Source organism: Mauremys reevesii, linkage group 6 (assembly GCF_016161935.1).
Source record: "Mauremys reevesii isolate NIE-2019 linkage group 6, ASM1616193v1, whole genome shotgun sequence".
NCBI classification, from domain to species: Eukaryota; Metazoa; Chordata; order Testudines; family Geoemydidae; genus Mauremys; species Mauremys reevesii.
In genome coordinates this window covers 6,104,502-6,131,444 of record NC_052628.1, presented here as the reverse complement: position 1 = coordinate 6,131,444, position 26,943 = coordinate 6,104,502, and the positions used below count along the sequence as shown (strand labels likewise).

Genomic DNA, 26,943 nt, shown 5'->3' with positions numbered 1-26,943 from the left:
TTGGATTCTCGGTGCCTCAGTTCCCCGTCAGTAAAATGGAGATAACAGAACTGTCCTCTTCACAGGGGCATTGTGAGGTTCTCAGGTACTCTTATAACGGGGCCCAGATATGTAGCTATGATTGATAGCATGCGCTGGATATTCAGCTGGTGTCATTTGCTGTACATCGGTTGACTTAAACGGTGCTATGCTGATTTGCACCTGCTGAGGACCTGGCCCTCTAGATTATAAGTAATTAAACTTTCAGACACCCTGAGAAGTATTGCAGATGGTGACACTGAGGCAAAGAAAATCACCTTTCCAGGCCATAGAGAACTAGGTCAGAACGAGGCCCAGAGCCCAATTCAGAAATGCACTTAACCATGTACTGAAATCTTACCATGTGCTTAAGACCCAATTGATATCAATGGGACTCATGAATGTGCTTGCATACTTTGCTAAGTAAAGATGGACTAAGCATATACTTCAAGGCTTTCCTGAATCAGAGATTAAGTATTCACAGGGTTCAGTCCACCGTATCACGTTTCCTCTATCACCCACTATTCCATGAGAGAAAGACATCTATCGCCTTAGTTTCACCTTGTGCATGTCAGCGCAGGGTAATTTAGCAGCAGCCAGGAGAGGTCAGGAAATGTCTCTCTCAAACGATGCTTTTAGTAAAACTCTGTGATTAGGTCCTGTAAGCTCACGTAAACAGCAGCCCAAAGCCTCTCATCTTTGCCCAGGCACAACTCTCATTGATCTCGACAGAGGTTTTGCCTGGGGTAAAAGGGAGGTGCCTCTTCACAGCTCAGCCCCTTTCTCTATCATGAAACAAACCCGACACCTCAGGTGTGAATACCCACGAGCCTTTGGGGAAGCTTGGATCCAGGGGGGAGGGATAGCTCAGTGGTTTGAGCATTGGCCTACTAAACCAGGGTTGTGACTTCAATCCTTGAGGAGGCCACTTAGGGATCTGGGGCAAAAATTGGTCCTGCTAGTGAAGGCAGCAGGCTGGACTCAATGACCTTTCAAGGTCCCTTCCAGCTCTAGGAGATTGGTATGTCTCCTTTTATTACCAGATCCAAATCCAAACTTTGCAGCTCAGAAAAGCCTCCTTCTAGAAAGGTGCAGACTTCACAGTTTGTGATATAAGCTGCAAATGAGGATGAACAAGGAAATTCAAAATGTTGTTGTTTGTATCCTCGATGTGTCTCCCAGAATAGCTTGTGCTCCAGGAATGGAGCTGGAGGTAGCCAAAGAGAGACAGCCACCTGTGGAAGAGGCTGACCACCTCTTATCCTCCAAGAAGATGGTCTCCCAGAAGTTATGGAGTCTTCCCAGCTGGCTATCTCTTCAGACAACCAGCCCTTTGCTGCTAGCTATGCCTTGGGTATGGAATTTTGGAGCATGGGCTGTCCTGGGTGGCATCTATTCACTCATGTCAGCTGCGCATTGACCTATATACGTACACATGGTTTTATATCAGAATTCCCAATAGCTCATGGTTTAAGGGTGAAATCCAATTTGGTAGTTTCAGGATGAGTTTTGCTTTGAGTTTGGGGGGGTCAATTAAAAAACCCAGTTCCAAGCTAATCTTGTTAACCCCTATCAATGAAACTCTGTGAAAATTGTTTCATGATCCCTGTCAAACCAAATCTGGCATTCCCACCACTTGATCACTCTTTGCAATAGTTCAGTCGGTGCACTCTGTTCTATTCTATAATTGGTTCTTATACCACACTCACCATTGTTGTATCACAGTACCTTCCAGTAGTGCATTGAGTGATGTGACTAGCATCTTCAGATGAGTAAATAGTGTCTGCCCCTGTACAGTTAGCGTTCTGAAGAGGAAAAGAAGTTGCAAAACCAGAGACAAATCAACACAATGTTGTGGCTTTCAAGAAAAAGTGTTTTCATTCTCTCCAACAAATTAGTTTTTTAATTAAAAAAGGTAATTTTTGCAATGAAAAAGCAGCCAAACTCCTTGGGATGAATTAATGAAAATTCACAGTATTTGAATAAGGGTCGGAATCTGAGGTGTGCTGTGTCCTAGGACACCATGAGGTTTGATGTTATCCACTACAGCTTGTTAAAAATAATCAGAATTGCTTGAAAATGTTTAACTGGCTTTTTTGAAATTTTGAAAAATTTTGAAAAATGTCAACAGCTCTGGGGTAAACTTTCCAAAAGTGCTTAAGTGACCTAAGCACCTGTGACCCACTTTCATAAGTCACTTTGATGCTTAGATACCTAAGTCCAGTGGGTCTGAGGCTCCTAAATTACTTAGGTACTTTTGAAAGTTTTATCTTTAACTCTCCACTATTTACACCTCTTCCCGTCTGTATAATTTCCTTCTAAATAAGGCTGCTCCACTTTCTGGATAGCTGTGTGAAGGAGATGCGTTCAGTTCCCACATATATGCCTGGAATCCTTCTCACCAGTTGGACAGTGCTTTGGAAGAGGTGATGCAATTGATCTGGGGTAGACTTGAGATCTGGAAGCAGCTGCTGCACCTGGCTGAGCAGAAACAGGGATAGTTGTTGTTGTTGTTGTTTTTTTTAAATGGGGGCCAGATGTTGTGAAACAGCCCCAGAGAGCACCTCCCTCTGCTGTGATGTCTATACATCACTCCTGTCTGGCATTGGTTAGGCCAGAGATGAACTCTGTCTTCTGCATTTCTGCCAAATGTTGTTCATTTTGTTGTTTTGTGCTCCTAATCCACTCCCATTGGATTTGTTTGTTTCATGCACCTGATGCATCCTGTAATGTGCATTGTGAGTTCTCTGGGGCAGTGACTGTCTACACAGTGCCCCGATCCTTCATTGGGGCCAGTATCTGCTACTGCTGTAGAAACCATATTAATATCGGGGTCTAATCCAAAGCTCACTGAAGGCAGTTAGATCTCTTTCATGGACTCCAGGGGCTTTGGAACAGGCTTTCAGGGAACAGCCAGCCACATTTGTGATGTCCACAGAAGTCTTAAGTCTATTCTTAGAGGTGATGTCATAGGTGGAACCCCCGAGAAGTTGTATTTGCTGGTGGACAGAGCAGCATTTTGTCCCAGCTCATATTTGCACATTCTTCTGAAGGCATCTTTTTTAAAAGGTAAATTTACACAAAGCCAAAGCTGGTAGTTGGGGAGAGATTGAGGGGACAGCTTGTTTAAAGAAGCAATTTGGACATAAGCATTGATGGAAAATGAATGTATACCTTCAGTGCTGGAAACAACAGTATGTATGTGTTAAATTTATTTCCTACTACTGAATGGATGGGTGGATGGGTGCTATCAGTTTGAATCTGTCCAGGTCAATAGTAACCAATGGCCATTTAGCAGCCTATGTCAGATGTGTTAGTGAGCATAGTCCATTTCCTATTGGCTACGTGTCAACATCACAAATACCCACCGACCATGAAGCTAATGGTCTGCACTCAAAGAGACTGAGCTTACCTGCCACGCCCATCCCAAGTGGCACATTGACAAAGGGTAGCATTGAGGATTCTTATGTTGCTGCTCCCAGTGCCGTATCTGTTCTATGGGTTAGTAGAGGACTTTGGTCTTCAGGATTGTCAATCTAGGCGTTTTCAAGAGCCCCAGTCTCTGAAGGGACACAAAGATATATCACAGGGATGAAGCAGAGAGGGGAAAAAAGACATCTTTACTTGTGAGATATTAAAACCTTTAGTTTCCCAATTCAGAATCCCCAGCAACACCTTTGGAACATTTTGTGACTCATCGCAAGAATTTTGCCATCAGAATAATTTATTCTCTCACTCCCGCTATGGGGGCTTCTTGTTAACTAGTAACACGAAAGCAGCCAAAGTTTAGTTTAGCAACCAGAGCGAGGAAATCCGTCCTTTGTGATGCTGCCTCTCTACTGGTTCATTACCTCCCCTTTTTAGCCGGCTAGCACATCCATGCGTGAGCGCACGTGTGTGCCATCTGTGTTAATACATATGTATGTGTATTTTTACATATCAGTTCTATAGGGCTCAGCAACATCAAAAGGAACCTGGATAATCAGAGCAGAAGATAGAAAAGATCAAACAGAATATCTTTTAAACAGATCTGAGAAGCTTAATTTTCATCCAATGTTACTGCAGGAGCTTTTCCTTCTCCCCCCCCCCCTTAACTTCCATGAGTTTCTTTGATCTGTTTTGATGTCTTTTTCAGCTCCTCTTTCAAAAATAATTCTTTTAAAATATTTTTTCCCCTTTCCTTTCCCCCAAAGTCATGAAGGCTTCCACGGGTAAGAAACTATCTGTATGCAATACCTCAGCCCCCTCCCCCAATACCTTCATACTCCCTGTTCAGCTGAGAACCTTTGACTTCGGGGGATCTGGATGAAATAAAGAGGGCACCAAATGCAATGTTATTGCCTTCATGTCTGGGATTTTCCTCTTCGTCACTGTGGAGTCCTCTTCAGCTTTTGTACACGGCTTCGTTTGAGGTGATTGTTCTTCTGTCAGCCATTAAACTATTTGTTTCACAAATAGACACAGGGCAGGTTTGATTTTAAACCTTAGTCGCCTTTTCTCATTGATCACAAGGAGGGAGTCGGCATCGGGAGACCTGGGTTTGATTCTGCTGCTGCCTCGCCATGTCCCCTAACCTCTCTGTGTCTCCATTTCTCCCTTTTTACACCTGGTAAATTTACGCTGTCTTGGGTGACATTCAGAGGGCCCCCCAGAAGACTCTGTGCACTGTTTGCACCACACTTCCAGTCCTGAGGCCTTAAAATACCTTCTGTGCTGCAGGAAGGAAGGGTTCTTCTTTTTACAGGGAATCAGTGTAACTCAAGGGAAGTCAGCCTCTAGGGCAGGAAAGCTCGGGCCAGAATTGTAAAGGCTCCAGTCCCATGGTAAGGTTCTAAGTAGGGTTAAGTTGTGGGTGGGGCCTTGTGCATCAGGGCTGAATTTCAGCTGACGTGGAAATGGGTTTTCATCACACATTTGTTCTCCTCGGGCTGGGAAACAGCCCGTCTGACAGCATCCTGGCCCTTCCCTCTGCCCTTCTGGGGTTTTAAGAGGGTTCAGGATTGTGGATGGAACGGTGCCCATTAACCCACGCTGACTCGACTCCAGAACCAGTCTCCTTTACCCCAGATGTCAGCAGTCACTGCAGTCACCCTCTGCCGACCCTGCTGTGCCACCCCATCCCCTCACTCTTCTGCCCTGGCCTTAGTCCATCCATTACACTTGGTTAGAGCGGGGAGAGTGAACTGACATTCATGCTCCTTTCTCCCATCAAAACCAGTTTTAAAGAGACACAACTATATGGATGGCAGCAGGTCGGATTCCACTGGGAAGTACCAAAGCCTGTAAATCCCCCTCCTCCCCCATTCTCTCCTCCCACGTCTCCCGGTTGCGAACTGTGGTTTAAACCTGCTTTTACTATCATCATCGTAAAAGGCAGCGGGCTTGCAAGAGCCTCTCTGCCTGCAAAAAGCAGGTCTGCAGCACCACAAGGCACATTCTCTGCAGTATACAGCAGCTGCAAGAGAAAGCTAAACAAAATCGATTGGGCAAAATTGGGTTGAATTTATGTGGTGGTTTGTTAGAGGGCATGACAGTCAGCTGGGGACTGAGTAGAGGATGCCAGAATCATTTTCCTCTGGCCCTCGAGTGGGCTCCAGGCATGGTCTGATGGACTGCAAGGCTCTTGTTTCCTCCATTAAGCTCCCTCCGCACTCCTCCATCTTCCCCTCTCCAATCGAGTAGCGCCTTAGCAATTTTAACTCTGGCCCTGTGTTCCCAATTAATATGATTTCAGCCTCCCTGAGTATTCTCGGAGCTGAGATAAAATGTGGGAAGTGTAAATACCGTATACACAGACACACAGTACTCACAAGAGTGGCTAGTCTTTGATGCCACGGTTCTAGCAGCAAGTCGGTGAGTTTGTAGGTAATAAAGAGGAGAAAAACTGAACTATTAAAGCACAAGTTTTTCACAAAACTGAAACTGCCCTGCAGATTGCAGATCTATTTTCAGTCATTCCAACGCCAACCAAAACACTACTAATAATAATTGCAGTTCTCAGGCTTTTCAAGTAATTTTTCATCCAGCAGCCTCCTACGAAGTACAAAGCCATCTCACGCCTGTCAGCCCAGCTGGGCTGTGCTCAGTCCGAGACACGGGGTGCCGGAAATTTAATCCTGAATTTCCCAAATCTAATCGAAATGGCACAAGCCATGATTAATAATTCACCACTTTATTACTGATCCGATGCCTTGGACTATCACAGTGCCTGAATAATTGATTCGCCAAGAGGGGCGATATATCCTTTCCTAAAGTGGGGAAAGTTTGACCGGAGAGTTGCCGAGTAAAGCTGTCTAAATGCTTTTAAATAGTTTGAGCCTACATTTCTGGCATTCAGTCCGTTTCTGAGGACAATCCAGGAAGAGGGAGCCAGAGAAGTTTTATACCCACCCACCGCAGTACATGTGGAATAAGGACAGAAACATACCTAGAGAGAAAGCTTTATATTTAAACACTGCCGCACATGTAGTATAGCTATTGAAATGTACATCAAAAGAAAAATTTACACTCAACCCCAGCTGTACTAATAGAAGAGGGAGGGAAGGAAAGGCAGAAAACAAAGACAATAAACAGAAAGAGAGACAGCAAAAGAAAGTTGTCTATCCTAGAATCATAGAATATCAGGGTTGGAAGAGACCTCAGGAGGTCATCTAGTCCATCCCCTGCTCAAAGCAGGACCAACACCGACTAAATCATGCCAGCCAGGGCTTTGTCAAGCCAGGCCTTAAAAACCTCTAAGGATGGAGATTCCATCACCTCCCTAGGTAACCCATTCCAGTGCTTCACCACCCTCCTAGTGAAATAGTGTTTCCTAATATCCAACCTAGACCTCCCCCGCTGTAACCCCCACTCCTACCACAAGAGTATGGATATGTGTTGATGTAGGGTCCAGTCAAACTACTGCTAAAGTTAACTGAAAACATTTGATTGATACTAACAGGAGTTGGCTCCCCTCCAATCCCACAGGGTACCAATAATTCCCATTGACTTCAGTGGGGCATGTCTACACGTCAAGCTGGAGGCATAATTCCAGCTTGAAGAGACATACCCACACTCGCTCTGCTCAAACTAGCATGCTAAAAATAGAGCGTAGCTGTAGTGATGCAAGCAATGGGAGGGGCTAGTCACCCAATTACAATCCTGTCTGAGACGTTGGGTACATAGTCAAGAGGCTAGCCCCGCCCACTGCTCACATCATTGCAGCCACACTCTATTTTTAGCATGCCAGCCGGCTCGAGCACAGCTGGCATGGGTATGTCTGCTCAAGCTGGAATTCATACCTCCAGCTCAAAGTGTAGACATACCCTGAGAGATCCTGAGAGAGGGGGAAGAGTTGGGCTCTGTGGCTTTTATTCCAAGGGAGCCATGGAAATGCTTTGTTTCTGGCTTTGACTCATGAGCATCCCTGCTTCCCTGAGTCTTACTTAGAGTTTGGAAAATCAAAGCAAAACGCTAAGTTTTTCCTTGTCTCAGGCTGCAAAATAGACACGAGTCTGTTCTGCAAAGTTCAGGTCCCAATCCTAAAGTCCCCAAAGTTCAGAGGAATGTTTGGATGAGAGATGGGCAGTTCAGACCATTGTGGAGTCCATGGAACCAGATCCGAACCTTAGAGTTTAAGGTCAGAAGGAACCATCAGCTCATCTAGTCTGACTTGCTGTATATCACAGGCCACTAAATCCTACACCTGTAAGGTGTTTGGATCCAGGATTTCAGGCTGGACAAGAAGCAATGGGCTTAAATTGCGGCAAGGGCGGTTTAGGTTGGACATTAGGAAAAACTTCCTAACTGCCAGGGTGGTTAAGTGCTGGAATAAATTGCCTCAGGAGGTTGTGGAATCTCCATCATTGGGGATTTTTAAGAGCAGGTTAGACAAACAACTGTTGGGGATGGTCTAGATAATACTTAGTCCTGCCATGAATGCAGGGGACTGGCCTAGAAGACCCCTCAAAGTCCCTTCCAGTCCTACACTTCTTTGATTGTATGAAAAATCTTCCTAGTTTTGCATGATTTTCTACCAGAACCATAATTCTCCTTTGTGTGTCATTTCATCTCTCTATGCTTCACTTCCTCTATCTGTAAAGGGGTGCCAAGAACTATAAATATTATCATCATCTGAATGTGGGGATGGATTTATGATACCCCCCACAAATATATTTTTGCAGCATTAATGGAAGCTTAGCCATGTCATTTTAATGGAAACCATGACACTAATAACACAAGCAATGCTTTGAAAATTATACAGGAGGGCTAACATTTCTTAAATCCTTTAACTTCTGCCAAATGTGCGATATGGACACAGGTTAACCAGCAATCAGTCTAGTTCCTGTCTAGTTCTGAAAAGTTTCATGGGACATGGAGACAACTTCTGCAGATTTTACACATCCAACACCTGGAATTTGTCAGGGAAAAACCACACCTCTGAGGCTACCCAGAAACCATGCTTTTTTCACTAGTGTCCAGTTTGTTTAAATATGATTGACTGTACCCATACGATAGCAGCAAAGCAGTTAAGAGGTTAACATAATTGGAGTGGGTTTATTTATTTATTTACTTTACTTTGGGTGGTTAAATAGAAAGCAAGCCTTACTGCCTTATTACTATCATTGTGCTGAGATATTACATTAAAGGAGTTCAGGGTTTCAAATTGAATGTCAAATATAATATCGCACTGGAAGCTTGAAGTGTGCAGCTGAGCTGCTCAGCTCCGGAGGGTTCAGGCAGTTAATGTGACTGTCCAATAGCATGCAAACCAAGCGATCTCCAATTCAGCCCAGTGAGTTTTCTAAACTTACGAGGGGGGGAAGAGAAGAACTGATGGCTGTTAGGCAGCTGAGGACGTAGAAAAAGGGAGTTCAGTGTAACAAATTGATTGTAGAGAAATTGATCGGAGTAGTCTATCGCTTCAGCAGCCAATCATAACTAATCAACCCTTTGTCACTTCAGACTGCAGCAAACATTGCTGAGGGGTGGGGGAAGAGAGAGAATATCTTTCATTTTCTTTGGTGGAAAAGTTCTTTGGTGGAAAAGAGCCGTGGGAGTTGCCTTTGGAGTAGATAAGACGTGATCATGATTTACCTTGAATTCTTCATTATTTTCCTCTTCTGGCCTGATTTTTTCCCCTCAGTAAACACCTGATAGAGTATCTCAGATGAAAGGAAAGGTCCCTGACTCAATTACTTCCAAAGGATGCTACAGGGTAGGACCAAATTTCAGTGTGTTTTTCACTTCATAGAATATCAGGGTTGGAAGGGACCTCAGAAGGTCATCTAGTCCAGCCCCCTGCTCACAGCAGGGCCAATCCCCAGACAGATTTTTGTCCCAGATCCCTAAATGGCCCCCTCAAGGATTGAACTCACAACCCTGGATTTAGCAGGCCAATGCTCAAACCACTGAACTATCCCCCGAAAGAGCCTGTGAGTGACCTCCAGATGAGACCAGTTTGGCTCAGTGTAAAGAGTATTTATAACAAGGCACTCAAGAGTTAACCCTTCATTCTTCTGATTTTTCCAAGGTTCTGGGTGGGGGAAAACTAGGTGATATTCAGCTCCCATAACTCCATTGACTTCAGCAGAGTTGTGTCCATTTTTATCAAAGTCGAATTTGTGCTTAGCTCTCCAGCAAGACACAAACACAATCATGCCTCAAATGGCAGGATAGGGTTGTCAACTTGACCCATGCTGCTGTTCACCACAAACCCTGCTCTCAGGTTGCCCTTGAATTGTAGATCACAGGTTCAGAACATGTCTGCTCCTCTTGTGGCCAGTGGGGTGAAAAGGGAGTCACATGTTCTCAGATCTCTCAAGTACCCTTAGCTTATGTGATAAATCCTGGCTTACCAAGAGGTCCCCAGTCCAAGTCTCAGCTGCAGGGGCGGCTCTAGGCACCAGCGGGCCAAGCGCCCGCTTGGGGCGGCATCCTGGGGAGGGCGTCATTTGGCTCCGGTGGAGCTCCCGCCAGCATGCCTGCGGCAGGTCCACCGGAGCCCGGGAGGCGCGGACCGGCCGCAGTCAGGCCGGCGGCGGGTCCCGTCTTCCCGCGGCTCCGGTTGAGCTTCCGCAGGCATGACTGCGGCAGGTCCGCTCGTCCCGGGCTCCGGTGGACCTGCCGCAGGCATGCCGGCGGGAGCTCCACCGGAGCCAAATGCCGCCCTCCCCAGGATGCCGGAGCCGCGGGAAGAGGGGACCCGCCGCGGGACTGGGGAAGGGCGGCGCAGCGCTCCGCGCTGCTTGGGGCAGCCTACTTTGTAGAGCCGCCCCTGCTCAGCTGAGGCTAATGTGGAAGACATATGCTGAAAAGTGAGTCCAGCCACCAATTGGAGTTGAGGTCTAAAGAGATTTCCCGTGTCTGGCCACCGGCTGGCAAACAGAACATCACAGACATCTTCCAATTCACCAGCTCACTCATGGTACGCCTCCTCCCCAAGGCCACAATTCAGCAGATCATTTGAGTGCATACTGAGGTACAGCAAAGCACTTACACATGTTGTTAAGTCACATGTACTTAAGTGCTTCACTGTATGGGTATGGACTGCCAAATCAGGCCCATACTGGGACAAATGACAATGGAATCACTGAAAGAGAATCCTGGAATTCAAGAAGGTGTTTTTCTGTGTAAGTAAGACAGGAGTGTGTTCAAAGCAGGTGGATAAAAATACAACCCAGTGATATAATTAAACGATTTCCAATGGGCAGCTCATTGGGTGTGACAGGAACGCCATGAAACAGCTCCGGAAATACGTCTTTTGTTCTTCTACCTCAACCATGTCCTTGCAGGTCAATGAAGGAAGGTGGCAACTTTAGCTGATGCCGTGTTTGCTTACTGTGTTGCATGTTATGCTGGAAACAAATTAAAAACAAAAAAACAACCCAGTAGGGTTAAGTTTGCATTTTATAGCCCTGTTGGGAAATAACATGGCAGGAGCAGCTCACTCATCTACAGATGCATTATATTTCGTGACAAACAATGGTGCGTTCAGAACATCCATCAATCATAGAGATAATTTTCCATCTCATCAATTATGCAAATTAAACCACAAAAACTATGTTCAAATCACGGTAAGGCCCTGACATAAACCCAGGAAAGCGAGGCAACTCAGAGTTCAGTTTGAAATCTCATCTTCTCTCCCTGCGCCGTGGTGTGCACTGGTATTGCAGTAGATGTGGCATGCATGGGCCACCATGACCAATCTGTGGTCACAGTCCTGCACCCACACTGGTTTTCAGCAAAATTGCACACAAAGCAAACTGCATGCACAGTGACACAGGGAACACAACTGAAGGTGTTTTGCTCCAAAACCTCCACCAACTGAAATTCTCCATTCACTGCCAATAGTAGCATTAGGCCTTTTATCTTTTTGGTAGGCCAGAGATTAATATAATTGCAAACATTTTGGCAGATGCATAGCAGAAGGCATAGTCCAGCTTATACAAAGGTCAGCTAATACTTCTAGCTCCCTCTGGCTAATGACCAGTGGACAGTCTCATTCTTTCAGAAAGTCCTCTACAACAGCTGGACGCAATGGTGTGAATTAAATAGTTCAGAACGCAGAGGTCAAGATGACAGGAAGGTCTATGGGCAAGATAAGGGTTGGGATTTCAGGATTTTGGATCACTTTTGCTATCAAAGCCATTGGCTTCTAACCATTAATATGTAGTCATGGTAAAACCCATTCAAGATATAATCCATTTGTCTTCAGATTATAAACCAATCACTAATTGATGGGGTTAGCATGAAACTTCTCCATATGCATAAATATCCACTTCTGGTTTCTCGCACCTTTCTCTGAAGTATCTCGTCTGGTCACTGTCAGAGACAGGATATTCGACTAGCAGGAGCAGGAACCTGCTCCAATATGGCAATTCCTATTTTCGTATACAGTTTTGCTCAGTGATACTTGAAAAGTATCCTAGTATTTGCAGGAATTTGTCAATTCGGTCACTGGCAGAATGCAGTCATTTCAACCAGCAAGTACAGTTTTTCACAGCAAAAATCGGCAGAGGCTGAAATTTCACCCAGTGAAAAAGGAAGTTTATTGACAGAAAGAAACAAATATTTTCCATTAGCCAATGGGATAGGCAGCTTTTCACTTAAGATACAGGATTTCAAGAGAACAATTTTCCCTTTGCTAAAATCTATCTGTCTATCTATCTATCTTGTAGAATTTAGGCACCATGTAACAGGAACAATATAGATATATAGAGAGATATCCGTAAAGATTGTTTACACACACCCACACACCACAAAACTGACTTTCATCTGATTTACTACCAGTGGCACTGTTTCTCTACTGCTTTGATCACAAGTGGGTTGATTGTTCTTCCTGTCAGTTTGGTGGCCAAGCCTAAAAGTCTGGTACATGACCACAGGCTGTTAAGTGTAAGAGAAGAACCATGGTGCATTGAAACATGTCAATGAAGAAGTATTCTAGAGATAATTGACCGGTGCATTTATGTATTGCAATCGCTATCACAGTGCGGTCACAGCAACCCCCTGCAAATAAAGTAAAATGAATTGTATAAATAAATCTAGTACATTAACTCAATGTGAGGATGGCAAGCGCCGAGATCGCCAGTGTAACATACTACTGAAAGTGACCGGACATTCTGTAGTCAGTGTAACATGGTGATGAAGGTAACAAAAACTGTTTATTCCATACAATGAGTGAACATCAATAGGAAATATGGGAAGTTCAAGCCACATCCTACTTACCTTACCCATGCCACTTAACTAGGACTGCTTCTGCTAGGCAAGCCAGGCTGAACCCAAAATAGATAGATTCCTCTACATACTAACATATTAGATACATTATAGAGAGCTTTAAAAACAGAATCGATCTATCCTATATCTGTCTATTAGAGTTGATCGAATAATGTGAATCAAACTCACAATGCAATGGTTTTGGTACATGAATCATTTGCAAAGCAGTCCCATTAACTGTGAATGCATCCTGTGTCCATGAGCATTTGCAGAATAGTTCAAGTGAATTTTATTTTCCCTTCACTAAATCCTTGGCTCTTTGCAAACTGTCTGTCTTAGCCATTGACTTTGCAAACGGTCCATCTTAGCCATTGAGTAGCTATTAGTTGTGGTGCGTGATTGGCCACATGGTATTGGTTTTGCTCCCTGGTGCAGGATCCATACTTTTTAACAGGAGACTATTGAATGATGCGTATTTCAATATGTATTCTTGAAATTTGCAGGGGGATTTGTTAAAATTTCCACCCAAACCATGTGAGAATCCCAGTATGCTCAAATAACAAATAGCACACGCCCTGAATAGGCCTTCGGTAATTCAGTTGTGAATGTTATTTATATTATCTTAGTTCCTCGGAGCCCTACTCATGGACTGGCACAACACAAACATGGAACAAAAGACAGACCCTGCCCCAAAGAGCTTACAGTCTAAGTACAAGACACAAGCGACGGATACAGACAGACAGGGGAGTACAAGGCAAGTCACAGGAACTTGTACTATTGGTGGGTAATGTTTTGCTGTTAATGGCCTCGAGAGTAGTCCTTGTCACATGCACAACAGAGTAGCATGCAGTCAAAGTTCTGCGTGACATTCAACAGTCAAGGCTTTGACCATCCCTTAGGGTATGTCTGCGTTTATGGGGGTGTGTAGAGTACAGACACTGCACACTCAGCAAGCATGGATAAAAATAGCAGTGTACATGGCAAATAGAGTAATGTTCCCTACACCTCTGACCCCTAGGGTATATACCCTATACAGGCTCTCCGCACACCCAAGCCGTGCCTCCCATGTCTACACCGTTACTTTTAGCAGTGTAGCCTCCCTGCTACTGGAGCCTTTCCCCGCCACCCACCGGAAAAACTCCAGTAGCATGGAAAGGCTCTGGCAGGAAGAGGCAGTGTGGAAAGGGTCCGGAGCTTTCCCCCTCTGCTCCCTGCCAGCGGAGCCTTTCGCCATTGCCTCCCCCCTACCAGAGCCTTTCCCCTCTCTGCCACGTGACAAGCGTGGATGCAGCCTGCCATTCATCGCGGCGTGTAGCAACATGGGTAGCGCCAGTTCTCGACACATCGCTGTAAGGGTCCACGTAGCCTTAGCCGGGTATGTACGTGGGGAGGTGGGAACAAAGAGCTTTCCTGCTCCTGGCATGGCCTTCACAGAGCCAGTCACAATTGCAGACCTTGTACAGCATCCCCGAGGAGGAGGAGGAGGAAGGACTGTGGTCCAGTACTGCCCACTGGACCAGCCTGCTGCAGCATCCTAGAGGGAGTCTACGAGGAATACAATCCTTCCCTGATCTACCCTCTGGGGCGAGGTAGCTACTCATCACCTCACAAGGTGTGTGACAAGCACTTGGCTCCAACTAGAGAGAGGATAATGTTCAAACTGTCATCAAAGTGTCTCTCCCCTACAAGTGACACCTTCAAGTCAGGAACGGGGTGGGAAGCTGGAAAGCGTCCACTGCTGCTGGTGGTGCATTACTCTAGCATTTTCCTTCAGTCCGGCACCATTCAGTAGGGTCCTGCACTCCCCCAGCAGTGAAGACTCCCTTTGGTTTGGAGAGCAAGGGGTAGTTTAAAGAAAAATGTCTCGCCATGACCTCTTGTGCTCATCTCAGCTCCCATCAGTAAGGCATTTTATCATCAATCAGTGGCCCACCATCTCAATAGTTGTGATGATTGTCTATCCAACAGAAATATTGTCTAGACCCAAAAGGTGCCAAGACTTGAACAGCGAGGAGTCAGACAGAACATGGCATTCAATGAAAACAGCCAACCCAGAATGGTTTGCTAGGGCTGCATTCACATTTCATGGCTGTTAGGCTGGCCCATGGACATCACACTGGGCTCTTGATTTTCAGAGGGGGACCAAATGTCTTTGAAAAAAAGTATTCCTCTGTCCCTGCTACTCCTACTCCTACTCCTTCTCTCCTCCCATTTTCTTCTGTCCTCAAGAGAGGTTTTCTCTCAGACCCATGTGGACTCTGGTCTCCTGATCTACTTGTATGTCAAGATCGCTCAGCAGAACATGTGCCTGGAGAGAGAACAGACGATGAGAGCTGAGATTCGTTGTGCAGATCGGAGGAGATTTTTACCATCTGAAAGATGCTGCATTAATAGCATGGGAATAGACAACACTTAATGCTTGCATTAGCAAAGTCCTGCTTCTCCCTGCAATCCGTTCCCCCTTTGCCTTCTGCTAACAGCAGTGTGCGGTCAGCAAGATGTCACTGCTCCCCAGCAGTGATGGGGTTCCTCAAGGTTTGGCCTGCTACATGGAAATGGCTGTTACTCTGCTGCTTATTTAATGTGTACATGCAGCTGTAGCAACCTGTTCTGTGTTGGGGGTTATGCCACAGTCTGGATTGCAGGAAGTCTGGCTGCTGTTGAACTGGAAGAGAGACATTTGAGTTCCTCACTTCTTTCCACCTTTGATCCAAAGGGTCTCCACTGCTGTTGGTGGGCGCTGTACTGTGATTTGGGTTTGCGCCCAGCTTATTGGGGACATCCAGGCATCAGGATCTGCATGGCAGCATGCACAGGTATCTTTTGTGTCAGGGAAATTGCTTATGTTCTTTACCTACAGCATTGCTACCCCAGCACCTGTGGTTTGATCATTGGCTAGCCTCCCACTGACTTAAGTGGGCTTTGGGTCAGGCCTCAGATGCACAGCCTGAGCCCTGGCCAGGATCCCAGCTTTTGCATAGCCTCTGGGATGCGACAGCCCCACATGATGAGGTTAGAAAGATAACCGCTTGTGAAGTGATTTGGGGCCGGCTCCGGCTAGTTCCCAGTTGACAAGGGTCCAAAACAAAAGAACCACCACTCGTTGGCAGCTTTGCCTGCAGTCCCAATGCAGTGGCTAAGGTGTGAATGGCCACGCAGAAAGATGATGATCCTTCATGTTTGGAAGTGAACCTTCCAGGCCCAGATCAGTCGATCTGTCTATCTAACTGTCCATCGAGGCTCATATATTTCTCCCCTCAGCATAGCACCCTGAGGCACATTGTTTGAGCAATGTGAGGACGTTCTCTCTGCCTCAGCAGAAAATGGCAGTCATCAGTCTCGTTCACGAGCCGTAACCTCAGACACATGCAAAAATTAAACAGGAAGGGAAGTTGGTTGCTGCATAAATATCCCAGAAATACTGGAGGACCAGTGAAGTTTAGCTAGTAGGCCATAAAAGGGACATTTACAGCCTTTCCATTCTCCCTCTTCATACACCGCTTGGTACTTTCAACTGCTTGTTTTAATTAGGCAAAAGCTTTATTTGGGCTGTTTCCAGGCTGTGAAAATCCTGCCTGGAGTTCATTTAATGCAAGAGGCAGAATTGTTTCCATGGGACACATTGATTAAAAAGCATTAGTTCCCCCTTCCTTCCCTTTTCTCATACACATTCCTCCCATTTAAAAGTGATATTCTTCTTAATGACTTCCCCCCATAGATTCATAGATTTTAAGGTCAGAAGAAATGATTCGGATCATCTAGTCTCACCTGCTGAGGGACACAGGCCATAGAATCTCACCCAGTGAGTGCTGTGTCAAGCCGAATTCCTTGTGCTGGAGCTAGAGCGTATCTTTTCTAAAGTCATCCAAAGTCATCCAAACATCTTCCCTAGGCAGCGCAAAGGGTCAAATTACCCCTGGCTTTAAATCCACTGATGTCACTGGTCTGACAGCTTGGTGGAATTTGCGAAACTGGCCAAAGCAGGTTTGGTAGAGGAACAGAAAAACTCAGTCGATGAAGCTGTGGTTAATGCACCAGACTTTGGATTCAGAGGTAGATGGGTTCCATCTTCTAGTTTTCTAGGCCATTTTTAATATTAACACTGCCACTGAGATTAACATCTTTCAGCCCATTGCATCTGTCAGGTACCAATGATGCAGCCGTACAAGCTGGACTCCTGATGGGTAGATATAATATACTAAAGGATCAAGGCTAGTTTTTCTTTCTCCTCTTTCCAATATTAGATGAATAATTCCCCATCAAAAAACCCAACGTGCTTCGTTGATAGCAGCCAAATACACGGCTTCACATGCCTGAGTTATGTCCGAAGGGATGTAGGAGAGCAGAGGGAATAAAGATATAGTCTTTCACAGAATCTCAGCTTCCCTGCTTTTCTAGAATCCCATAAATCTGCTTGTCTCTGTCTTGGTTTATTTAGAGATTATTGCTCTGATGACACGTGCAGCTTGCCAGACCCAACTGCGTTAAATTCACCCCGCGGCTCTGCTCCGTTGTCACTCTTTTTGCTTGGCTTTATAGTACTCACTACAATGGCAGCAGATATGGCTCGAGAGTTCAGGGTTTTTTAATCAATTTATGGCCCCGATGTTAAGATCTAAAATTCAGATGTATGCGGACGTAATCTACAGAAATGTAATTTGTCGAAAGTTCATTTCTAAGCCCTCTTGCGAGGCGCGCAAGGAGGAGATGAAGCAGCTGGTAGCAAGGCCTGTAGGCGGCTCAGATTAAAAGGAAAAGATGTCGATCTTATTTTGTTCTGGTTTAGTTTTGAGGGTTGCTTTGCACACCACTCCTTATGCTGGGGTCAGTTGTAGCACTTGAATGTAAAAGTGGCAGTGGTTTCAAGTTTAACATCCCCCTGCAAGAGGCAACAGGCCATAGAACTGTTAAGTGTTGGTGCATCTATATATTGGTGTGGTGAGGCCATACTTAGAAGACTATATTTTTGTCTGGGCATCTGGAAGCAACTCAGCGAAAAGCAGCAAACATCATCAAAGGGAAAGAGTAGGAAGGATGCAAAGACTTAAGTGTTTATCACTTGAGCAAACAATGACTAATGCGGGCACATGATAAGTGTCCAAGTATTTCAAGGGTATATAAATCGAAGGTGTAACATTATTAAGGGACCAGCAGACTATAATAAGGAGAAATCAGAAAGCAAAGGAAACTTTAGGATAAGTATCAGGAAAGGTGAGATCTTTCTGATGATAGTAGAATGATCCTTCAAATGATGTGGCAGAAACCCCATTGATTGTGTTCTCTGATTTAAAACATGGCTGGACAAAAACCCCAGCTAATTTCCTTGAAGAATAATCTTGCATTGCAGTTTCAGGTGGGACTAGTAATTCTATTGGGTTTTAGGAATGGATCGAGGGGGTGGACAGCAGGAATAACAGTGGTTTAGTTTGGACTTCACTGTATGCTCTGTTTTGCATGACACCAACAGCTTGTATTTAGTGACGATGTGATTTTAATTTAAGCCTTGCATAGCCCTGGTGGAGGAGGCAGCCTGCCATTGTCTGTTCTGTCCCCTGCAGTCCAAAACCCCATCTTCCAAAAGGGAAGATAACCTGGGGTCTCTGCAGCTCCAGTGTGCCTCCTAACATAGCAGCTGCTTCACACATACTGTGCTCTTATGAAACCACAGCTGGTCTGAGCAAAGGCTGCTGGCATGGCTGGGTCATAGATTCATAGATTCTAGGACTGGAAGGGACCTCAAGAGGTCATCGAGTCCAGTCCCCTGCCCTCATGGCAGGACCAAATACTGTCTAGACCATCCCGGATAGACATTTATCTAACCTACTCTTAAATATCTCCAGAGATGGAGATTCCATCACTTGCCATGGAACATGGAAAATATCTCCAGAGATGGAGAATCATCACTTGCCATGGAACAAATCAGTGTTTTTGAGCAGTGTTAAGGAAAAAAGAAAACATGTGTGACACTGATGAAGCAATAATGATAATGCACTTCCCCTAACACCGTTCGCTCAAGGATCTCAAAGCACTTGGCAAATATTAAAGCACCACAGTCTGACATTATACATACTGCACACTTGATGGGCTTTGATAATATGTGCTGCCAGGACTTGTCTTGTGTATTGCGTACCATGGATCCAATTGTTGTTATTGTAATTGCAGCTGCCCCTCCTCCCATTGTGCTAAGTTCTGTACACTCAAAACAATAGTCCCCGATCCAAAGCCTTGCAAATAATTTATATGGTGAGACAGGAAGCACAAAGTTGTGAGATGATTCTGATCAGCATGATAAGCAGCATACAAAATATGCTTTAATCAGACACAAGGTATTAAACTCAGTGCAGGAGTAACTGGGTAAAATCTACTGGCCTGTGATATAGAGGAAGTCAGACTAGATGATCTAATGGTCCCTTCTGGCCTTAAACTCTATGAATCTATGAAAAGCAGCAGTCACATCATATTAGCTGCCTAACCATTAGAGTGAGTGACTGAGTGAGTGTGTATGTGTGTGTGTGTGACTCATTTCTATGTCCCCTCTCCTTAGTGGATGGTATTTGCTTTCCTCAAAGCCGTCGCTGGATATTGTATCAATCCATATTATGTAGACATCATTGAGAGAGGCATAACGAGAAGCAATGGCTTGAATCTTAAAAAAGAAACATTTTGGTTAGACATTAGTTTAAAAAAAAATCTTAATGGTAAGACCAATTAGGCATCAGAATGATCTGTTTAAGGGGGTGGTTGAGGTGCTGTCACTAGAGGTGTTTTCAAAGGACATTTTAAAAAGTACTTGTGGGAGAAGTATAAAAGAAAATCCTACTTGCCACCCAGGTATTTTATAGATACACACACATATATACATAATACATACACATGAGCTATATGATTATGTATAGCCCTAGAGATGTTTTCAGTCTCCCGTTGTCTGGCCATTTCAGAGATCTTTTATGCTGCATGAAAATTTACGTTAATGTACTTTGCATTGAGTATACACTGCATTGTATTTGACTTGTTTGACGTGAGTCATTGGCCATGAGTGAGGTCTCATTTCTTGGGAGACAGGGTGAGTGGGGGTAAATGGATCAGCAGGCTGGAGACAGAATGTCTGTATTAGCTAAGCTAAGGGAGAACACCCAGGGAATAATTGACAATGGACAAGATAACAATAGGTAAGAGAAGCCTGGAACGTAAGATGAGGTAACGAGTAAGTCGTGGATGGACAGTACGTGCTGTACTGGGATTGGTTCCTACAAAGTGACAAAGCCAATCCCAAAATGTGTGATGCAATGTATAGTAAATGCAGTGTAATATGTAAACGAATATAAAAGAAGAGGTTTGCTGTGTAACTTTGGATGTGAGGTACACCCTATACCCATCCCCTAGGCTTGAGTCTGATCAACTCAGCATAGCTTTGCTTTATGCCAAATAAAGCAACCTGTGTGACAAGATTGGACTTGAACTGAGTTCTTGGAGAACCAAGTGGAAGAGATCTCAGGGGAACCCCAACACATTCTTAGTGATAGAGTTGTAGGGCCCAGTCCTTCAACCCTTGTTCGCTTGAGTACTGCAACAGTCTCATTAAAATGAATAGTAAGCAAGGACTACTTGTGTGAGCGCATGAGTATATTGAAAGCCGAGACTATTATATTTCATTTCCTAGGGAAACTCTGCTGTACTAAATTTTGAGCAAGTTCTTCTTTCTGAAATAGTTGCAAACAAACATGACTTCTCCATTCATCAGCTGCTGGTAGGCCATTGCTAACTGAGGGTTTGTCTACCCCACAGTTGGAAGATGTGATTGCAGCATGGGCTGGCAAATCCTCTCTAGCTTTAATCTAGCTAGCACAGCTGACAAGATGACATAGATCCCAGCACGGGCTAAAAGAAATAAAGTACATACCCAGGGTTTCAACTGGGCTTGTATAGCCTGCACTGAAGCCCATGCTGGCATGTCTTCATTGCTATTTTGTCACACCTCCAACTGCAGCGCAAGACTGCAAGATGTTGAGTTCTCTAGTCCCTGATCCATCAAAGCTCTTAAGCCCATGCTTAACTTTGAATGTGAGTTCTCCCATTGACTTCAAAGTGAAAGTAACCTTTTGTTTTATCAGGCCCTAATTCATTAATCAAGATGTGGCTAAACGAAGATGTCAAGTCCAATTGTATCCCAAATCTTTTGGCTTCTGGAATTTCCCCACTTGCTCCACACATATCAGTCCAGGAAGGAAGATATTTTTCATATCAAAATTGCTATTCATAGGAGCCATCATTAAACCTCAGGCACTGTTACCTCTGGAGTTGTTGGCTAAGCCCAAAATAGATTGGTTTGTCTATGGCTCGGTATTTGGGTCTTACTCCTATGACAAGATGGTTGGAGGAACAGGATAGATGGGTCCAAGTTACAGTGATTGGGTGTGGATATGAATTGCTTTTTGTCTTGCCCGTCTTCAATAGACAGGAGAGAGAAAGGTACAATGGGACATTCATTGTGAAAGCAGGCAGGATTTTCAACAACACTCAGCAATGCTGGCCTAACTCTGCTCCCGTTGACGTTAACAAGAGTTTTACTATTGACTTCAAAGGGATCAGCGTCAGGGTTTTGAAAATCCCACTCAGTGATAGCATTGAAAGGACAGATCACAGAGAAGATGGAGACAGAGACAAACATTGGCCTATCTACCATTGCCTCTCCCAAGCAAAATCAACCTCTTTCCCAGGACACTAGATGGACAATGCAGATGCTAATCCCCTTCCTAGTCATATTTCCCAACAAGCCAGTCCCAGAATGTAGGAGGAGTCTGAGGCCAGGATCTGACAAGCTGTTTTACTTTGACTTTCTTGGAATGGGGGAAAAGAACAAGCCAAAAATATCTGGATGATGGCCACTGGCACTCAGCTTTCTGCTCTCTCTCTCTCTCTCTTCCTTTTGGAATATAAAATTGATTCACACAGAAATAGCTGCCACTGGATGAGAGAAAAAACCTATATATGTTTTTGCTTTGCAATGAGAGCGAGTGGAATTAGCAGGATCTGAATCTCCTTCCCCTGTTGGCAGGAACAATGGGGGGACATTTTATAGCCTGCACTTTTTCTTTCCATACATTTTTGATCAATGAATTCAGAGTTAGTGGAAAGTGTTGGACTGACAGTCCCGGAGACAGAAGACCTTTACTGAGCTACAGCCTGGGCAGTGGCAGTGCAAGCTCCCCCATGCTGCTGCCTGTCACCCTAACTTTGACAATCTCCTCTGGATAAGTAAATTTTCTGGCCATTCAGCCCTTGGCCTCTACACTGAGAATGTCCATTATGATGATGGGTCTTTTGGGAATGTGGTTTCATCTAAGAGCTGAATTCTTCTTGCGGAGACATTTACACAGCCCCACTGGACTGAAGTCAGTAAGTTAGTGTATGTTTGTCATTAGTCCATTATTCCCATTCCCTCTATTACAAGCTCCCTATGCACTGTCAAAGGAGGTCAGAGTAGACCCACGTTGTTCTCTGTGCTCTCCTGCATGGAGGTAGCTGGCAGGGTTTGGCACTGCCTTGTGCAGCTGTCACCTGCCTAATTAACTAGGTGACATTATGGAAAATGCATTTTTAAATAGCACAAAATTGGCTCTTTAAAAGAGCTTCGCTCCATGGAACATGTCGGCTGCGCCGGTGTAAATCCAGAGGAACACTGCTGAGGTCAGTGGGGTTGCTCTGCATTTCCACTGGTGCACCTAAGCTCAGAATTTGGCTCTGAGGTGACATATGAGAAGCTGTGGATGGGGTTTTAGTGTCTTTATAGCCTCATATATGAGCTTAGATACTCTGGCGACAGGCACCATAGATAGAAATGTGTAGGACAGATGGAGAGATTTCACTCTGTCTCTGTTACTCCATCTGTAAAACCTGGAGGAAGAAAATATTGCCCTTCCTCGACGGGTGTTGTGAGGATAATTTAATGTTTGTGAGACACTCACGTGCTGTATCGACAGAGCCAAGCAATTGTATAGATCGATACCTCGATATGATGGACAAAGATGACCATTGACTAGGGTCTGACTACGCTGCAACTGGGAGGTGTGATTGCAGTACATGTAGACAGACTCAAGCTGGCTTTGATCTAGCTAGATTAAAGCTGGCTTGAGTAACAATAGCAGTGAAGCTATGGCAGCATGGAAGGCTGCACAGGCTAGCTCCGGCTGTCCGGGACCCTGGGGATATATCCAAGCAGCTGCTAGCTCATTTATGTCTACATATGCTGCAATTACTTCTCCCATTTACAGTGTAGACATACCAGTAGTGTTATTGTAATGGTTAGGGCCTGATAGGATGTTTGCATCAAAATGTGACATTACAGTCTCAAGCTGCTGCAGCCTACCTCTCAGGTCCAAGAGACTACAGCTCAGAAGACACTGACCCTGTTTAGATCACACTGTGCTTCGTACAGGCTCAACTCTTGTTTTTTCCTTTTTCTTCCTCTCCCAAATTCAGATGACGAAAGCCAAACTAAGAAAACATCACAAAACTCCCCAAAGCTTTGCAACACCTTTAACAGTTCACCTCCGATTAAATGCATCTTTCCAGCATACAGTCTGGTGTTTCATTGGCAATTGCCCCATAGTTAAATAAACTAAAATTATTCCTCCTGTTCTTCTCCTGCCTGGCTCTGTAGGACATAGAGGTCCTTCGCTGCTCTCACAATTTGCACCTACCTCTTTCTGCCAGAGGCATATTTTTCCCAGAGATGGTAATTCAAATGGAAATCTCTTAAATCCTGCTCAGTACTATCCCTCCTTCATTTCCTTGGTCAGCCGTGACATCAGACACCATAAAGGATGTCCTATCAGGAGATGCTTAGCTGGTCTGTCTTCCGTCATCCTAAACACCTATCTGCCTACTGAAATTGTTGGGATTTTCCCTTCTTGGTTCTTCATAGATCTCCTGCAGTTCCTTATTAGATGATCTTCTCCACACATCATTCTGCTTTACTGGCCCCAAAATTCATCTCAGCACTTTTTTTGGAGGTATTTTGCTGTCTTTCTTCTTTTCATTCCAGCGCTTCTCAAAGAGTTTTACAAAGCCAGTTCCCTGGTTTTATTCTGTTCTTATTCAGGCAAAACTCTGACTGACTGCAATGGGATTTTTGCCTGAGTTAGGTCTTCTCCAAAATATGACCCTATGTATCTACAGAATTTACGTCATTCCATACTCAGAGGTGATTTCTTCTGGGTTGAAATGCATCAGCAGTTTAAGTGAGCATGGCAATGCTACACATCAGGTCAAGGACCTGATATAATGTCCGCTGAAGTCAATGGCGATATTCCCATTGACTTCACTAGGCAATAGATTTATCCCTTGGACAGGAAGTGAAGAACACTGAAGTGGGCAAGTCTCTCCAACCAGACTAATTACATTCTTTTAGGCTATGTTATGTTGGCTGACAATCCACCAACCTTGAAGACCAATCAGAAGGCCTTTAGTCATTCAGCCATCCATCTGCTTCCTTGTGAACTTACTCTTTCACGTTGGGGGTCTCTCTTGAGTAGGGCTGGTAGAAAAGTTTCAAAATTTGGATGAAATTTTTCATCAGCATTTTGAATTTTAAAGAAAAAAAAGTTGATGACATTTTGGAGGAAACGTTCACAAAAATGTTGACCCTTTTTTAACCAGCTATGTGCTTGGGCTGAGAAAAAAAGCAGGCCCGTGAAGAGTTAACTTTTATCCTCCCATCTTTCCATCCCACGCACCCAGTTCAAGTCTCTCTGTGCACACAAGCAGTCGGTGGGAAAACAAATGTTATTGTTGTAAACCAGCATCAGACATAAGAAGAAGCTGCAAGAAAAAAAGGGAAGGGGTCCTGAATTAATCCTGTTTCCCGCTTCCCTTTAGTGTTCTTTGTTTTTTCCAAATAATATCTTTTTAAAATGCTAATGCAACAAGTTTCCTCTACCGCCCGTGCTGATGGAAACAATGGCTTGACCCTAACGTGCAAATCAGCTTCTTTTGGAAGGGAAAGAGAATTTTTAAAAGGATATCTCCCTGCACAGTGTGTTCCCATGAGTCTCCTGGGATGGTTGCTTAATTGACATGTCTCTCTGTCTTCAAGGGTCTGTGTCAATTCAGAAGATACTGTACTGAATAGTGTGTGTATAATATACACATCCACAGAGACTGAGAGAGGGGATGTGACGGGGCAGATGGATAGACAGACAAGATTAAGTGAAATTCTTTTTTCTGTTCTTTTCTTTGCTATTCTAACCCATTCCACTCACAGATAAGAAGATACCCTACACCTTGTGCAGGTGTTGGCAGGGGTGTCTCTCCACTGGCCCCAATAAGAGATGACACATTTTCTGTCTCGTGCATGTTTTCTCAAGGGCCAATATGGCTACAAATGTTTCCTGCTGTCGCACTGACTCAAACTGTCACCCTCCTCGGCTCGGAAATGCAAATCATTCCAAACCCAAGAGCTGACTTGTCACTCTCCTGATATACTGGGGAGCAAATGACATGGACATCTGCATCCTTGCCTGCTGCTGCCTCTGCCACCATTTGCTGGGCGGGGGAAGAGGGGGGAATATAGAATATAGATCTTGTTTATAGTTCTCCTCCTCACCATTTTTTCATCCTGTGGCTTTGGCACGTCTGTAGAATCTCTGAACTCTGTGGTTACTGGTCGCATTGAGCAAACTTCAAACAAAGCAAACTTCATCCAGATGTTCAGATGCTTTCGCTGAACTAGACACAGGCCCGAGCTGCAAAGTTGGGATGCAGCGCTCACCTCTTCTACAGTTCAGGGGAGGTTACATCCAGGATTTTGGTGCTGTCCAGTGTGGACAGAGGGGCCAACCATGAAACTCAAATTCGGATTCACAGTTAGGTCATAGTTGGAACCAAAATGCACAGAAAGCTAGAACCTCATGCTAATAAGGTGTCTAGCTGTGTCCTCCTCCCTTAGGTGTTGCTCTTGCTGCTAGGAAAATGTAACAGGTTGGCAAGTTCTCATTAAAGCAGGGTTGAGATTGCCCCGATACTTCCCATTCAGCTCATCTTTCTTTACCCTCCACTTGTATACAGAACATTCCACAGGTCTACTGGACAAGATCAGTGATGGACAGGTGAGAACTATGGTACAAATGGAGGAACCAGGACTAAATTCCTTGGAAACAAATATAAGTGATGACGGGTAAGATGTCCCCCGAGCCATCAGGTATTCACCACCGCTGGGAAATGAGACTCGAAGGACCAGTGTGGTTTGTTCTCGTAGACATTGCTTGACATTCCAAAGACATTTCCTGTTGCATCGACATGAAATTCTTTCCATGTGAAATGGAATATTGGGGCCAGGGGTCCTAGCCAGCCTTAGCAATGGCAGATATCCAGTACTGATATCTATTGAACTATAGGGTATATTTCTTGCTGAAAGTTGATTTGGAAATCAAGAAAATCTTAGGTCTAATTTTAGGTCTATGATGTGTATGGAAGTGCCAAATCCTGGCTTTTCCATGGCACAGTTTCACAAGCTCTGAGCCAGTCAGATCTCATCAGCTTAAGCAATGTCAAGTCAGGCCAGGCCTGGAATGGGAGAGTTGCAGGGGAAAACTAGGTTGCTGCTGAAACCTGTGTTGGTGATTCATTAGTCACCTCTGGGGTACTCAGCTAGTGCTCCAGTGGTGTTAGGAGGCGCTGTGCAGCTGGAGATGCTATCTCTCCGATGAGATGTAAAACAGAAGTCCTGACTCTGTGTGTGCATTAAAAAAATACCGTTACAGTTCCACATCAGTTGTTTGGTTTTTTTACAGTACTGGCTATAATCCAATTTGAGCCATTATGTTCTGTCAACCCAAGTTCCAGTTGGATGCACATACTGTCCTAATCTGTGGTGCAGTGATACTGTGCACTGCCAACACTGTTGGTCTTGTTATACCCCAGAGGCAGCTGCACTTCAGAACATAACATAAGAATAGCCATACTGGGTCAGTCCAATGGTCCAGTCGCCTGTCTTCTAATGGTGGCCAGTGCCAGGTGCTTCAGAGGGAATGGCCAGAACCAGGCAATTATCGAATGCTCAGGGATTCCTCAGTATATAATGTGTACAAACAGCAAGTAAAGGCTGTAAAGGTCTGTGGAGACAATACCAATGTATATTCATCATGATTAACGATCACTCCCAATGGCACATTAACTTGGAATAGTTTGATTTCAAACAGCTAAAACTTTCCCCCTCCTCTGCTTACAGCC

The 26,943-nt window shown here is 44.7% G+C and overlaps 1 protein-coding gene and 2 long non-coding RNA genes across 13 annotated transcripts in view; 2 read left to right on the top strand and 1 right to left on the bottom strand.

Annotated features, from left to right (window-relative positions):
• The window catches only part of CELF4 (CUGBP Elav-like family member 4), an 861,314-nt gene that overhangs the window by 598,358 nt on the left and 236,013 nt on the right, over positions 1 to 26,943 (top strand). The gene's annotated exons all lie outside the window — the stretch shown is intronic.
• LOC120408189 overlaps positions 2,254 to 26,943 on the bottom strand; it is a 34,642-nt gene continuing 9,952 nt past the window's right edge. The window contains exons 2-3 of the long non-coding RNA XR_005600494.1: positions 3,431 to 3,580; positions 2,254 to 2,499 (exon numbers count right to left, since the gene is read on the bottom strand). This is a non-coding gene — a long non-coding RNA (uncharacterized LOC120408189). The remainder of the gene's footprint in view (positions 2,500 to 3,430; positions 3,581 to 26,943) is intronic.
• LOC120408187 overlaps positions 4,734 to 26,943 on the top strand; it is a 36,164-nt gene continuing 13,954 nt past the window's right edge. For both annotated transcript variants that reach the window (XR_005600491.1, XR_005600492.1), the window contains exon 1: positions 4,734 to 4,841. This is a non-coding gene — a long non-coding RNA (uncharacterized LOC120408187). The remainder of the gene's footprint in view (positions 4,842 to 26,943) is intronic.